Source organism: Centroberyx gerrardi, chromosome 15 (genome assembly GCF_048128805.1).
Source record: "Centroberyx gerrardi isolate f3 chromosome 15, fCenGer3.hap1.cur.20231027, whole genome shotgun sequence".
NCBI classification, from domain to species: Eukaryota; Metazoa; Chordata; class Actinopteri; order Beryciformes; family Berycidae; genus Centroberyx; species Centroberyx gerrardi.
In genome coordinates, this window is record NC_136011.1 from 24,569,784 (window position 1) to 24,585,699 (window position 15,916).

Below are 15,916 nucleotides of genomic sequence, written 5' to 3' on the forward strand. Positions count from 1 at the left end.
AGAGAGAGAGAGAGAGAGAGAGAGAGAGAGAGAGAGTCTGAAGGACAGTGAGTGAAGAGTGAACTTATGATCTGACATAAAACATTCTTGTATGCTGATCTAAATCAAAGCCAAACATCCTTGTTTCTATCAATAATACACATCATTTCCATTCCTTTTATTTGTCTCAATACATATTTTCTGCTGCTGCAAGTCTATTTCATAGATTTTCATATACTTTTCAGTCATGTGTTTCTACTTAAAACATTCCAGTGTTGACATGTTTGCTGTATCCTATTATTTGCTGCAGCAACAACCAAATTTCTCCATCATCATTAAAGATCATTAAAGATTCATTGAATCGAATTGAGTCTAATCAATCTAATCTAATCTAATCGTGATTGTAATCAACTACTCAACTCAGTTTGTTATACCAAAATTAGTAGCCTGGTCGTGATTGTCAAATAGAACAAACTGCCTTAAATGTTATAAAGTGACATGCTAAAAGTGCTTGTTTGAATTGAATTGTGTGTGAGAGAGAGGGAGAGTCAGAGAAAGAAGTGATGTAAAAGAGAGAGGGGGATCAAGAGAGAAAAGGAGGGCAGAAGAGAGAGAAAGAGTTCGTCCCCATGTCGGCTGTCAGCTTTCTGTCAGAAAACCAGACGACATTCAGAAGAGTGACGGTCGTCCCGCGAACAAACAAACAAAACATCACAAACACGATGGAAACTCTCTCTTGTTTACATGTCGCCTTTCCTCTTTCCCTCTCTCCCTTCCCTCTCTCTCTCTCTCTCTGTCTCTCTGTCATTCTGCTCGTCGCTTCTCAAAATCCTCATGCTCTTGGCCTACTTTCCTGAAAACATTTTGCACTAAAAATTGCATCCCCCTTCTACTCATGACATGTAAGAAAAATGTGATTTCCCCTCACGGTGGTTTGACTGGAAGAGGACCGTCGGGAGTTGAATCGAGGATTCAAACCCATGACTGGAAGAAGAGAGAGAGAGAGAGAGAGAGAGAGAGAGAGACAGAGAGAGGGGAAAGGAGGGAATTAGAGAAAGACAGAGGAAAGAGAGAAAGAGTAACTGAGAGAGAGATGGAGAGGGAAAGAGGGAAGGGATTTCCAATGTGACAGATCTGTTTCAGCCCTGCCCAGAGGCAGTTTCTGCCCAGAGGCTTCACTCTCATCATTAACAAAAGGATACAGCGATTCACCAGTTTCAGATTCTAATATTAAAGGAATACACTGAGCTTTTGGGAGATTAGCATGTTGGTCAACTATCACCCATTAAGTGATAAGAACATAGACACCAAAATCATCCTTGTGTCCCCGGTAGATCATTTCATTCAGCGCTACATGCTAACACTGTAGCTCACACTATGTACTGTTAGTAAACCGAATTTCGCATATAAAAAGCCATGTAAACTCTATATCACAAACTCTAATAAACTAATCAAAGAGGCAGGTAAACTCTATTACACAACTCAAAAGTCACATATTTATTTGTATACTTTATTATCCCCGTGGGGAAATTTGTCCTCTGCATTTGACCCATCCTATACACACACTAGGAGCAGTGGGCAGCCGCAGTACAGCGCCCGGGGACCAACTCCAGCTCTTTTGCCAGTGCCTTGGTCCGGGGCACTGACAGGAGCATTAACCCTAACATAGGATTATTATATAATTAATAGCACTGACAGGAGTATTAACCCTAACATACATGTCTTTGATGGTGGGAGGAAACCAGAGCACCGGGCTGAAACCCACACAAACACGGGGAGAACATGCAAACTCCACACAGAAAGCACCTGGGACGGACCGGGGTTCGAACCCCAGGACCTTCTTGCTGTGAAGCAACAGTGTGAACCACTGAGCCACCGTGCCGTCCCACATAAACATTATTTCACATTTCAAAAAGCCAGATAAACTCAATTTCACATTTCAAAAGGCCAGATAAACTCTAGTTCCCAAATCAAGTAAACTTATTGCAGAGATACAAAAGTAAAAAGGTGGGTAAAGTGAATTTCAACACTTCACAACAACTGAGGTTGAAACACTCCTGATCATTACTATTTGGTCTAAATATTAATATTATTAAATATTAATCTAAATATTAAAGGATACGGCTGGTGTTTTTAAATACATTTCTTATCGTCAACAAATCCTATGAAAATAACAAAATCAACAATGCGTTTGCTCTACTCCCGTTACTTTCTAACTTCCCACGTTCCCTTTTTAGCCTTCAATTGTAAGCTAAAAACCTTTAAATACAGCTCACAAAGACATAGTTTCAATTTTAAAAATCACTAACTGTTACCATGAAAAGTCAGGCTGTTGTAGTTATTACCAAATCAAATTCAAATGGGAACAAATTCTTCATTACGCCGGGGACTATTTTCAGTGCTACGGAACTACTTTCCTGAGATGGAAAACGTGTTTACAGTCAGCTTATTAAGTTGTTTGAGGAAAAAGTCGGCCGGCCCGGTGCATCGTGATGATGAAATATGTTGCCCAGAGCAGCAGCATGGCTCTGTGACGAGTTTTTAATTGTTTTTTTTAATACAATGGAGTTCTATGGCTGCTGGGACATGAGGCTTCATTGGGCACCGGCTACATGGACGAGACTTGTTGGCAAAACAAAATCATTGCTGATTTTGTTATTTTCATAGGATATGTTGACGGTAAGAAATACATTAAAAAACACCGGCCTTATCCTTAGCCTATCCTTAGAAATGATCATTGAATATTCTGTTTTGATGAGAATTATTTGTTGTTTGGTGGCGTTGTTATAATAATAACCATTTTATTTTAAAAATGCAGCAACGACTATGAATTCAACAAGGATCAAATCCAGTGTTGCTGTACTGATGCTAAGATAAACCTTTTGCATGATGTTCTACCTCATTTGACAGTTATTTTTATTGTGCATGCTATATGTGAGACAATCAAATTTTGCATTGAGTTTCACACTTTGAAACTGAAACTGTTGTGAAAATTGAGTCAAAGCAATCAAAAAACCACTGTGACGCTCCCATGACCTCTGCTAAAAAACATCACTTCAGTTCTTACCAGCTTGACTTGTCGCGACACACAGATCTGGAGAGATGGGACCGGAACTGATTAACCCCTGCTGGGTGTGTGTGTGTGTGTGTGTGTGTGTGTGTGTGTGTGTGTGCATACTCATCTTTGCCTATATGTCTGCTTCCATGTTTGTGTCTGCCATTGTGTGCTTATGTCTACGTACATGTGTGTGTACGTCTGTGTGTGTGTGTGTGTGTGTGTGTGTGTGTGTGTGTGTGTGTGTGTGTGTGCATGTGTGTGTGTGTGTGTGTGTGTAAATAGACACAGATCCCTGAGGACAAATGATGGGGAGATGATATCTTGTGAAGTGTGCCCTTTAAAAATAGCAGGGTCGCTGTCAACATTACTTGGCTCTGGATGAGCTGTGTGTGTGTGTGTGTGTGAGTGTGTGTGTGTATATGTGCATGATCCCGCATGCCACCATGTATGTATGCATTACTGTGTGGGTTTCTGTGTGTGTGTTCTACTGATAATATCTGTCCACATGTGTTCCTGCGGATCTGTGCGCTCTTACAGTACGTTCCTCCTGTGTGTATGTGCTTGTGTGTGTGCACTAATACGTGCGTGTGTGTGTGTGTGTGTGTGTGTGTGTGTGTCCACAGAGAGGTATGAGGTGCATTTAACCAGAGCTCATGTGACTGATGTACATGGTAATGTGGAATACTGCCTCAGGGTGACAGAGAGAGAGGGAGAGAGATACAAACAGAGAGAGAGAGAGAGAAAGAGAGAGGAAAATAAAAAGGGGAAGATGAGGAGACAAAGGAACAAATGTGAAAGAAATGATGTAAACATTTACATTTATATGTCAGCAACATGTAACTTAATGTTCATCCCCCAAGTCGTGCGATTTGATCTCCTCATTTCACATTGCTCCAGTTTCTGTGCTTTTATTTTCCCACTTTTTTTATTCCCTTGTAACTTATTTCCAACGGCAGAATAAATGTGCTGTTTGGTTTGTGACGTACCAAAAGGCTTTGGCAATGCCGCTTGTCTTATAAAGCTTGGCTTGAATTTGAATTTGAAAGGGATGGATGGAGAAAGTTGGGGAGCGATGGAGGAAAAAAAGCTGCAGGGAGAGAAGGAAGGATGAAAGGTGAGATGAGGAGATGAGGGACGTAGAGAGAAACAGGGGAAACTCACTCACACACACACACACACACACACACACACACACACACCCACACAGCATTTATATGCAACGCCTCTATTAAAATCCAGTGGTAATGACCTACAAATCTCTCCATCACTGCCTCTCCGCCCAGCTGCCTCCTCTTGTTTCACTCCGTCTCTCTCTCACCTGTCTGTCTGTTATTGCTCCTGTCTTTCATCACTCCCTCCGCTCCGTGGCCGAAACCTATCAGAGGGTGAATCAATGACAAGACCGCAAGATATCGGGGGTGTCTCTGTGTGTGTGTGTGTGTGTGTGTGTGTGTGTGTGTGGATCTGAGTGAGTGAGAGAAAGTGTGTGTGTATGCATGCCTTTACTCCATGTGTTTTTTGCCTAAATGTGTTTGTACGGTTTGTATGGAGTGTGTGTGTATGATTTCTTCCTCATTACAGGGATTGTGTGATTGCGTGTGTGTGTGTGTGTGTGTGTGTGTGTGGTTCATTGTTGAGTGCTATGCCCAACTCTTCTCTCAGTCTTACGCCTACCAAAAGGTGTGTAAAAACACTGCACTTTTACACATGTGTCTTTGTGTGTGTGTGTGTGTGTGTGAGGATGCTAGCTAGTAGATGCTAAATAATGCAGCGTTCTGCTGAATGCCTCTCCTCCACAACAACATCCTGATTAGTGATTCAGGGTTTGAAAATGTTAATGCTTTTAACACAGTCACTCCTCATTCACGTCAAACTGGAGGGAATAGCAGGACTGGGGATGCTCACACACACACACACACACACACACACACACACACACACATACACGGACAGAGGCAGGAACAGACAGACATGCACCAAAACACATGTATGCACAGAGACAGACCCAGACATGCATAGATACTCACACACAGATACGCAGTCATGGAGACTGTCATACACACTATACACACACACACACACACACAGAGACACACAGACAAACAGACTCTCACACACACAGAGACACACACACACACTTGCAGGCTCACAGCTGGCTAACACAGAGGTTAGAGAATCGGGCGTGTGACCAAAAGGTCGCAGCTTCACGTCCTCGGACCGGCTGGGAAAATCCAGACAGGGAAATTAATTTGGAAAAGCTCTCTACTAAACTACCTTCAAACTGAGAAATATATTTAACCACCAGCTCTTCCAGTGGAGCTGCTCAGTGGCCAACGGTTGAAGACTGTGGTTATACTGGGCAGTGTAACTGTGTGAGTGTGAAGCAGGTCTGAAAAACAGCATGTGCGCTCTGTCAACTAAAGGAATAGTTCACCCCAAAATGTCAGTCATTATCTACTCAACCCCATGTCAGTTGAAACTCCATCAAAATGTGTTGTTAGCTCCAACTCAGCCTGTTTTTCACCTTTTGGGGTGAACTATTCCTTTAAGAGAATGTATGAATACATCCAAAGCTGTATTTAAAGATTCTACATGTAGCATTCATTTTGAGACATTAGTATAATTACCTTAAATAAACGAGATCATCGCTGAGAACACTGGCAGCCTCTACTGGCTTCTACTCTGCTTTTTACATTGTGTGTCACTGGGTTGGATTTGGCTGCTTCATTGCTTTACGGCACAAAACAGGAGGAGGGCGCTGTTCTTCCAGAGCAAATGAAGCTAAATCTTTCCGAGTTTCTTGCAACAGCAACATCCTCTTTGCAGGAAGCAACGGGGCTTATGGGAAATGGAGTCTCTGTTGTGTGAGAGAGAGACAAACATGGCTGCCGTACTTCCGCAGGATATAGATCAGTTCTCACCATTGCCAGCGATGTTAAGAAGCTAATTTTCTGTCACCTCTGACTCTGTCTGTGATCACTCATTTTGTATTTCAACATAGTGTATAACACAATACAGGTGTTGCCATTGATATATCTTTCTGTTTCTGTTATCAGACGATTGCTTGACTATAAAAAAGTGATTTGATCGAGGGTCACAAAATGCTAACAGCACAGAAACTACTGTTACCCTTGGTTAGCCAGTTAGCATTTACAGTGATATTTAGATGTTTAAAAATGCTACTCAGCTCCAACAGTGAACTGTGCATTGCAGCGCTTTGTTTACGGGGGAAAGGAGCGAACCTTGACTTCTTGAATCGGTAAACAGAAAAACCAACTGCAGGATGGAGCATTAACATGCAGCGGCCGTGAAGCTGCCATGCTTTTTATTCCCCCATGTTTGAATTACCGGCAGTGCTCAGCAAACAAGGTGAAAAAAAAAATGAGTTCCTGATTAAAAAAAAAAAAAGAAGTGACACAGAAAGACTTCTTTATCTTTTCAAATGACTGAATCCCAATGAACTCGCAGCGCAACATAAAATGTGTTGAGTTAAAAGCGCCTGAGGGAGAGAGGGGGAAATAAACATGCGCCGCACGCTTCCTTTTGTTATTCCTCTCCCCTTTCGGTTTGAAGACGGAGCATCTTTAGAGGTAACAATACTCTACACCCATGCACCGTTTTCACAATTCACGGTGAAATCAGTTTATATATTTACTTGTACGCCTTCAGATGTTTCATTTTGCTATTCAACATCCACACTATATCTGAAATATGATTATCTTGTCATATTTTCTGAGGAATCATTCACAGATTTTTCCCATTTTTTTTGGTGTTCCTTTCTACCTCTACCTCTCTGCTTAGCTCTTATTTTTATTTCTTCACAGGAATATTGTATAAAGCCTCTGACCCTTTGCACTCCTTACTATTGGCTGCTTGTAACATTGGCTGTCTAGGAACTGAAGCTTATTCTACTGTTGCGCTCATTGCCCTCCCCTTACAAAAAAAAGTCACAAATGAAAAACCCACCATTTGAACCATATTTTCATGCTGTATTCTGACATCATGTGGCAGTTGGCAGGTCAAAAGTGTTGGGTTTTTTCCCCATGTGAACACTGTTTTCATGTTTTCACCTGCCATTACATATGACAATATTCGCTTCACATTAAAGTCACATGCAAAGAGACAATTCACAGGTGAAAATGTCATATGAAAAAAGCCAAAAAAGCACATGTGGTTTGAATCCACATGTGTGTTTTCATGTTTTTTGTTATAAGGGTCTGAATGGGAGCGTCGGCTAAATGCGTCAAATGTAAAAATGTAAATGTTTTCACTTCCAAGGTGACCGTCCCGTCTGATTTTCTGTGACACGCAGCCATGCAGCTGTGATACCGAGAGCATCAAGGTTAAACTGCTTTGATATTTCAGTAGGTGATCTCTCTCTCTCTCTCTCTCTCTCCCTCTCTCTCTCTCTCTCTGATGATGATGCAACCTCTCTTCACTCCTTGCCAAACGGTGCTAACTAGTGCCCAGACTCTACGACCGTCTCCCGCGTGCCGTTTCATGTGGGTTTTTTTTTTTTTTTTCAGACTCCCGCCCTAAAAGCGTGCGTAGCGCCGAGCGAGCCAAACAAACCGGCCGAGTTGTTTATCACGAGCGCTTGGATGTCAACTTGGCAAAACCCGCAGCTATAACTGTTGTGTGGAGAGGAACGAGAGTAATTACACTGACAGACAGACGCAAACACACACACACACACACACACACAAGCTTGCAAGAGATGCAAGAGTGTAATCATAGACAGCACACACACACACACACACATAGAAAGTGTTTTTTTTTTAATAAACAGACTGAGGCGATGCTTTCATGTTGCTTCCCTTGGTTTACTGTATGATGAAGCCATTAATTCTGTCTCTCTCTCTTCTTCTCACCACCTCTCTCTACCTCACTCTCTCTTTACCTCTTTACCTTTTTCTCTCTATTTTCCTCTCGCTCCTCTCTTTGTCTCTGCCTGTCTCTCTCTGTCTCTCTTTCTAAATCTTTTTCTCTCCATCTCTCTGTCCCTTTCCCTTCTCCACCTCACTCTGTCGCTCTTCCCACCTCTCTCTCTCTCTCTCTCTCTCTCTCTCTCTCTCTCTGTCTCTCTCACACTCTCTGGTTCAGTGATTGGAGACTTCAAATTGCCACTGAATTTCATCATAAAACCCTGCTCTGCTCTTTCTGCCCTCCCTGCCTTCTGCCAAACACACACACACACACACACACACACACACACACACACTCACAAAGATAGGCAAGCACACACACATGCTAACATGCCTGAAAAAACCATGCTTGTGCAGGGTAGATACACACACATGCACATACACAGCCAAGCCAGCATGCAGGTATAATCGCTAAATACTTGTGGGTGGCTTTAAGAATTTGAGGTGCCATGTCAGAACACCACACACACATACACACACACACACACACACACACACACACACACACACATTCTTATTGAACCAGCAGGCTAATTAAAGTACTGATGTGTGACACTTTCATATAAATCATGGCTCTCAAACTCGCGGCCCGCGGGCCAATTGCGGCCCGCGAGACGATATTTTGTGGCCCCCACCTTAATATGAAAGTTTAATGTTAGTGCGGCCCGCGAGTTTTATATGGATGGCACTTTACAGTATTGTGTGCGGAGCTGAACGAACCTACCAATCACGGTGGGGTATATGGCTCTCGGGGGTGGGACATCGACCGGGCTTGATGCAAGCAGAGAAACATTTCTTAATGAGTGAAAGTTACAGCAGCGTTGCCATGGAGAGTTTTCTTCCGTGCCTGGCTGGCTGCCTCGTTTCTATTGGGCACACGCGGACATTCGTCCCAGCGCGCTGCGTTCACAACACTTCCAAAAAAAAGATTTTAAAGTTGCTGCCCAGCGGGACATTATACGTATATATGTCTCTCTCTGACAAAATAAATCAAAGTGATGCGTACGCGGCGGGATAAAAGAAAAGTAAGGAACTCAAGGTAGCCTAATGTAGTCTGCAGTCACATAGCGACACCTGTCCGTCGGCGATAACAGTCCCCGGTAACCCGGACCAATTATAGGGTCGCACCGTTATTTGTGGGTCATTATTTTTTATTTGCATCGCGCTATTTGCATTGCCTCACACGATGAACACTACATATATTTCTACATGATGTCATTTGTTTTTTTTGTTTCTATGACTACTGCCAGGTCTCTAGCAGCAAGGAGTAGGCAAGAGAAGCCATGTTCAGAAGAACAGTTCATGTTCTTCAATGTTCCATTCATGTTCAGGACAATTCATATTCAGAAGAACCCATTGAGGTTAAAGAACTGTTAATAAAGACGTTTAAATCTTATTTTGTGTTAAAAAATAAAAATAAAGACATTTGAGAAGATTGGAATTTTTTTAACAAAGCTTTTCTTGTGGAATACCTGATGCGGCCCAGCCTCACCCAGACTCTGCCTCCAGCGGCCCCCAGGTAAATTGAGTTTGAGACCCCTGATATAAATAAATGTCTGTGTCTGCTGCTCTCTACCTTCAAAACAATAGTGATTCGACCTATAGCCAGTTCATGAAAGATTTTACATTTTCTGTTCTAAACAGCCGGTGTCTGGTAGCTCTTTCCAGGGAAAAAATCCTCTGGTGCACAGGAAGTGATGTGATTTACGTTTCCCGTTTGTTTGGAATCAACAGAGGAAGAAGAAGAACTGGGTAGTTAGCATGAGCAGCGATAGCCGCCACGAACGCCACCTACAGAAACTCAAACTGCATCAAAAAAGGCTCAAAAAAGAATCTCCTTGTGTCATCGCTCCCACAAATCACCGGGACAGAAGTCGCCTTCACGCATAATATTTGACAACTTAACTGGTGAAATACAAAAAAAGTCTCTTAATTATCAGGGTTTAATTTATTGAGTTTCTTCGCCACCTCATTTTTAAGTTCACAGCCATTTTATGACATTTCAAAGGCATTTACAGCCCGAGCCCCCGTTAATTTCTGACCCTGATATACATCAGTAGTGTCAAAACTTTATACTTTTATAATATAATTGATAATGTAATTGATTACTGGTGGTTGATTGCCTGGTTGATTGTGGTTTATCATCACTGACTGGAGGTCATAGTTTACATCACTGTTAGTAACTAACTATTTACTGGCAAACGACGGTACATTCCCTGAGAAGTGTTCATGGAGAAAAAAATGCGCTTTGAGCTTACAACAAGTGAAGTCACATAATTGTTCTGCTCTATGCAACGGAAACTGGTCACAGCGCTGACACAGTCCTGCGCACTTCGTGGTTCCAGTGAAATGTCTTGGGATTTACTGTAAGACCTTGGTCAGCTGGCTATCTGCTATCTTTGACGCATGACGTTAGATTTCCACTGAGGAAACTGCGGCGAACATCAAAAGTCACGTCCATAAAAGGATTTCCGCTCACATCTGGTAAACCAGTAAGTTGGACACTGTGTGTAGTGGGTGTGTGTGTGTGTGTGCGCGTGTGTGTGTGTGTGTGTGTGTGTGTGTGTGTGTGTGTGCGTGTGTGTGTGAGAGAGAGAGAGTTAATCTCATCTAGCCAATCCTTAATCAGGTCTCTCCAGTCCTTCCTCTGGTTTCCCTAGCAACAACCATGCGCTTCCTCCAAGTACCCTCTAATCTGGAGGTCTGTGTGTGTGTATGTGTGTGTGTGTGTGTGTGTGTGTGTGTGTGTGTATGTGTGTGTGTGTGTGTGTGTGTGTGTGCGCTTACATGCCATTGTCTCTCTCTCTCTCTGTTTATCTTTGAGGTTGTGAGTGTCTGTGTTTTTTGTGTGTGTTCCTGTGTGTGTGTGCGTGTGTGCGTGTAGGTGTGTGTGCATGTGTGTGTGTGTGGGGGGGGGGGTGTTGCTACATCTAATACATGCTGTGTGTGTGTGAGGCTAGGTGTGTGTGTGTGTGTGTGTGTGTGTGTGTGTGTGTATTGGTGTGAAAAAGCTGAAATTGCATAGACTTTGGTGTGTTGGGCAAAAATCACATCAACCAACCAAACAAAATTTGGTTTCTTGGAGTATTAGTCACTTTTGTGGATGTTTGTGGAGGGAAAAATCACACCTGCCTTTTCTATTTCTTTTCTTTTCAGAAAACAAATGAACAAAAAAAACAGAATGTGGTCTTAAATGGAAAATCCACCCTTGATACATTGACACTGTTATATATTACCAGTATGTGGTGTTCAATGCATTCTAGGAGTTATTTTGTGATGAAGTGTTGTAATTTACTTTTTGGTTGAACCCACTTTCCCTCAACCTGCCTTTATCTACTTCTCCTACAGTTAGTGGTTTCCTACGTTTCCCAGAATGCCTTTCAAGAACCCCCAGAGAACAGGCGTGAACTTGTTGCATTCGGCTGTGGGTTATACCTGTAGGTGGGGAGAGCGGTAGTGATATCAGTCCAAATAAATCGAGAGTCAAGCGTTCTGTCGTCCAGCTGTGGACCGGTCAGAAGTTTCCATCAACACAACAGGAAGACAGAGGTTACAGGGTTTCACAGCGGTCAGCGTGTGTGTGTGAGTGTGTGAGTGTGTGTGTGTGTGTGTGTTTTGGATGCTGCTACTGTTTCAATAGGAGGAAGTGAGTGTGACCCTGGACAGAAGCAGCATTCCTCAGTCGCCTGCTGCACCTTCGCCTCCCATCAGGATCAGAAATGACCGGCGGCTCGAGGAAAAAAACGCCCTTGAAAGTTCATAAAACACCTGTGAAAATAAAAATAAGTGGCTTAAAAAAAAAAAAAAAAATCCCCCGACAATTAGAGGTACCAGTTTTTTGCATTTCACCCTGTTCACATCTTTTCGTTGAGCTGTCAAAATCTTCACGTGTGAATGGGACTTCTGTCCCCCGTGGGCCACCGTACGTGATTCATTCCTGTGCATTCTAGGTGAGAAAAATGGAGCGTTTTTTGGTCAGAAAACAAGTGAGCACGCAGCCTGAAGCAGGGGAAACTGTTGGCTCCACGCAGTCAGCAGTAGGAGAAAATGCTGCACACAAGGTCCAAGCACAATTTGAAAAGATAGACAGACAAAACATTACAGAAGGTACACAGACACACAAAGAGACAGGCTTTGTGACGCTGGCTTTGAACATGCAGTTCAAAGCCAACATTAGTTATGACTAATTTTGTGTTGGCCTGTGACTTCTGTCAAGTTTATAATTTCATTGTTTGTTGAAGTTATTCACAATGGCCAAACTTTCTATTAGAAAATATACCCCTTGTTTTTTATGGTTTATGACTTTGGAAAGGACAAGCCTGGATTTGAACTCATTCTTCCACATGAGAGGCTGCTCCTTTACCTACTAAACCAAACTCCTGTTGTGGTTTTACTGTGGAGAAACTAACTAAAGTAAGAAGTGAAAACTGTGTGAGACTGCAGCCTATGATTGACAATAAATCAATACTAAATCACATGGGCTAGAAAACTGCTGCTGCACTGCTCTCTATGGGTTGAAACCTCTGGCCACACCCAAATCCGACGTGTCCTGGAAATTTCAGCTCTCTAGCACATACAGCTGATTTTTTCTGAATTGAAGTTTTGACTTACGTAATAAGCCCCCTTTTATCAATCATGACCAAATTTCAAAACTTTTTGCATTTGTGGTGCCCACTAGTGGTAGAGCTCAAAATGCTTTTTTGAGCATGATCAAACAACACTCCTCTACATGTGTTTAAAATTTTGGTTTGATTAGGTGAATGAATGGTCAATGAGTTAAATTGAAAATGGGGGAAAATCCATATATTGAAAGTGGTACATGGGTTGGACTCAGCACTTCCCAAAGAACCTAGGGACACAAGAAGTTTCTCTCTACGACAAACGGTTCAGCCACCACGTGGCCAATTGATGTAGTTTTTGTTGAGTAGTGGGGGGCCATAGGAGACCACATGCCAAATATGGTTGCTGTAGGACTTATGGTTTCTGAGCTGCAGACACTTTTAGCGGAGAAAAAGAAACAAAGAAGAATGTGAGGTACTGCAACAGGTATGATTAGCTATGATCTGAATAGTAATAGTATGTTTGGAATGAAACTCGCCCCAGGTCTATTACAGTAAAAAGCTGAGCATTTAGGAGAAATGGCCTGACAAAGCTCCGCCCATTATCTGAATGAACTGCTATACTGATAAACCAGGAAACAAAGGCTGTCATTCTTCCACTCCTCACTGATAAGAGACACACACGCCGAGAGACAGACGATAAGATTCGGCTTCAGACCAAACCCACGACTTCCACTGAGGGAAGACAGCTACAGGAGGGAATACTGGGAATACTGGGAATACTGGGAATACTGCCACTGCAACCTGCTGCTGACTCCTCACACTGAATGGGAGTTTTAGAAGAACCATGACTCAAAGTGAAAGTAACTTTCAGGGAAATTTCTAGAGGAGGGAGTGTCACTACGACTGACTGACTTGCTGTTTGACCCGTCTGCCCGGTCTGTTTTTAGCTTCAGAGAAAAAATGGCTTACAGATCAGAGGAGGATCTCTCCTGTCCCGTCTGCCATGACATCTTTAAAGATCCTGTCATCCTGTCATGCAGCCACAGCTTTTGTAAAGCCTGTCTGCAGAGCTGGTGGACAGCGAAACAAATACACGACTGTCCACTTTGTAAGAGAAGATCCTCAAAGAGTGAACCTCCTCGTAACTTGGTGTTAAAGAACCTGTGTGAGGGTTTCTTACTGGAGAGAGATCAGAGAGCTTCAGCAGGGTCCGAGCCTCTCTGCAGTCTGCACAATGAGAAACTCAAGCTCTTCTGTCTGGACCATCAGCAGCCAGTGTGTCTCGTCTGTCGAGATTCAGAAAAACACGCCAACCACAAAATCAGACCCATCGACGAAGCTGCGCGGAATCACAAGGAGGAACTCCAGAAATCACTGAAGCCCTTAAAGAAGAAACTGAAGCTCTTTAATGAAGTTAAAGGAAAGTGTGATCAAACAGCAGAACACATTAAGGTCCAGGCCCAACAAACAGAGAGGCAGATTAAGGAGGAGTTTAAGAAGCTTCACCAGTTTCTACAAGAGGAAGAGGAGGCCAGGATCGCTGCACTGAGGGAGGAAGAGGAGCAGAAGAGTCAGACGATGAAGGAGAAGATCGAGGGTCTGAGCAGAGAGATAGCAGCTCTCTCAGACACAGTCAGAGCCATAAAGAAGGAGCTGAGAGCTGAAGACATCTCATTCCTGCAGAACTACAAGGCTACAGTGGAGAGAATCCAGCGCCCCCTGCTGGATGATCCAGAGCTGGTCTCAGGAGCTCTGATAGACGTGGCCAAACACCTGGGCAACCTGAGCTTCACAGTCTGGGACAAGATGAAGGAGACAGTCTCCTACACTCCTATGATTCTGGACCCAAACACTGCCGATCCAGAACTCGTCCTGTCTGAAGATCTGACCAGTATGAGACTTCCTGAAAACCCAGAGAGGTTAACAAAGCTATACTCTGTCCTGGGCTCTGAGGACTTTAACTCAGGGTCTCACAGCTGGGATGTTGAGGTTGGAGACAATACAGACTGGTTAATGGGTGTGGCAGAAGTGTCTGTCCAGGGGAATGGAGACAAAGAGTTTGGATTGATGATAGGGTTCAGTGATGGTAAATACATCACAGTCTCCTCAGATGGAGTCAAAGCCCTCCGAATGAGGAAGAAGCACCAGAAGATCATCAGAGTGCATCTGGACTGGAACAGAGGAAAGCTGTCATTCTCTGATCCTGACACTAACACACACATACACACCTTCACACACACTTTCACTGACAGGGTGTTTCCATGCATTTGTAATGGGGCAGAACCTGCTCTGAAGATTTTACCAGCGAAGGTCTCTGTAACAGTGGAACATGATGATGATGATGATTATGAAGGTGATGGTGATGGTGATGATGATGATGATGATGATAGTGATGATAGTGACGATGATGATAGTGATGATGATGATTAAGATGATGATTATGATAGTGATGATGAAGATGATGATAGTGATGATGATGATGATGATGATGATGAAGGTGATGATGATGGTGATGATGATGATGATGATGATGATAGTGATGATAGTGACGATGATGATAGGGATGATGATGATTAAGATGATGATTATGATGACAGTGATGATGAAGATGATGATAGTGATGATGATGATGATGATGATGATGATGATGATTAAGATGATGATTATTACGATTGTGGTGATGATGGTGATGATGATGATGATGATTAAGATGACAATTATGGTGATGATGATGATGATGATGATGATGATGATGATTAAGATGACAATTAAGATGACGATTATGGTGATGATGATAGTTATGATGATGATTAAGATGATGATGATGATGATGGTGCTGATATATGGTTATTTGTTAATATCATGCAGCTCTATTTCCATTCTGTTCACTTCTCTATCATCAAAATCATTCTGTGTCACAGGAATATTTGTTCCATCTATTATCTGAGTTCTGTGACCTCTGACCTTTGACCTCCTTACTATTTGTTGCAATTTGTTGTAATGTTGCTGATGTAGGAATTGAAGCTGATTCTGCTGTACTCTAACCACACAGACCCTAGCCAAAATTCGAGAAAAAACGCCTAAACTGACATATCCAAAATGAATCAGAAATAGCTCCTCAACCATACAGCCTACAGTATATGCATGGTTCTGCCCTCCTTTGATAGGTAAGAAGCTAGGGAATATTAATCCATTGTAAGTAAACCTATATCTATTACCATTCCAGAGTAAATGGAGATGGAATAAAGGAAAAAATAATATTTTCATCCTCGCCTAGTATATAATCTAAATTTCAAACGCAATATCACCATTATAACCAAGATCCCAAAAAAACATAAAAATAAAACACAAGGAATATTGATCAAGTCTGTGCGTCATGCACCCTCGTGCGT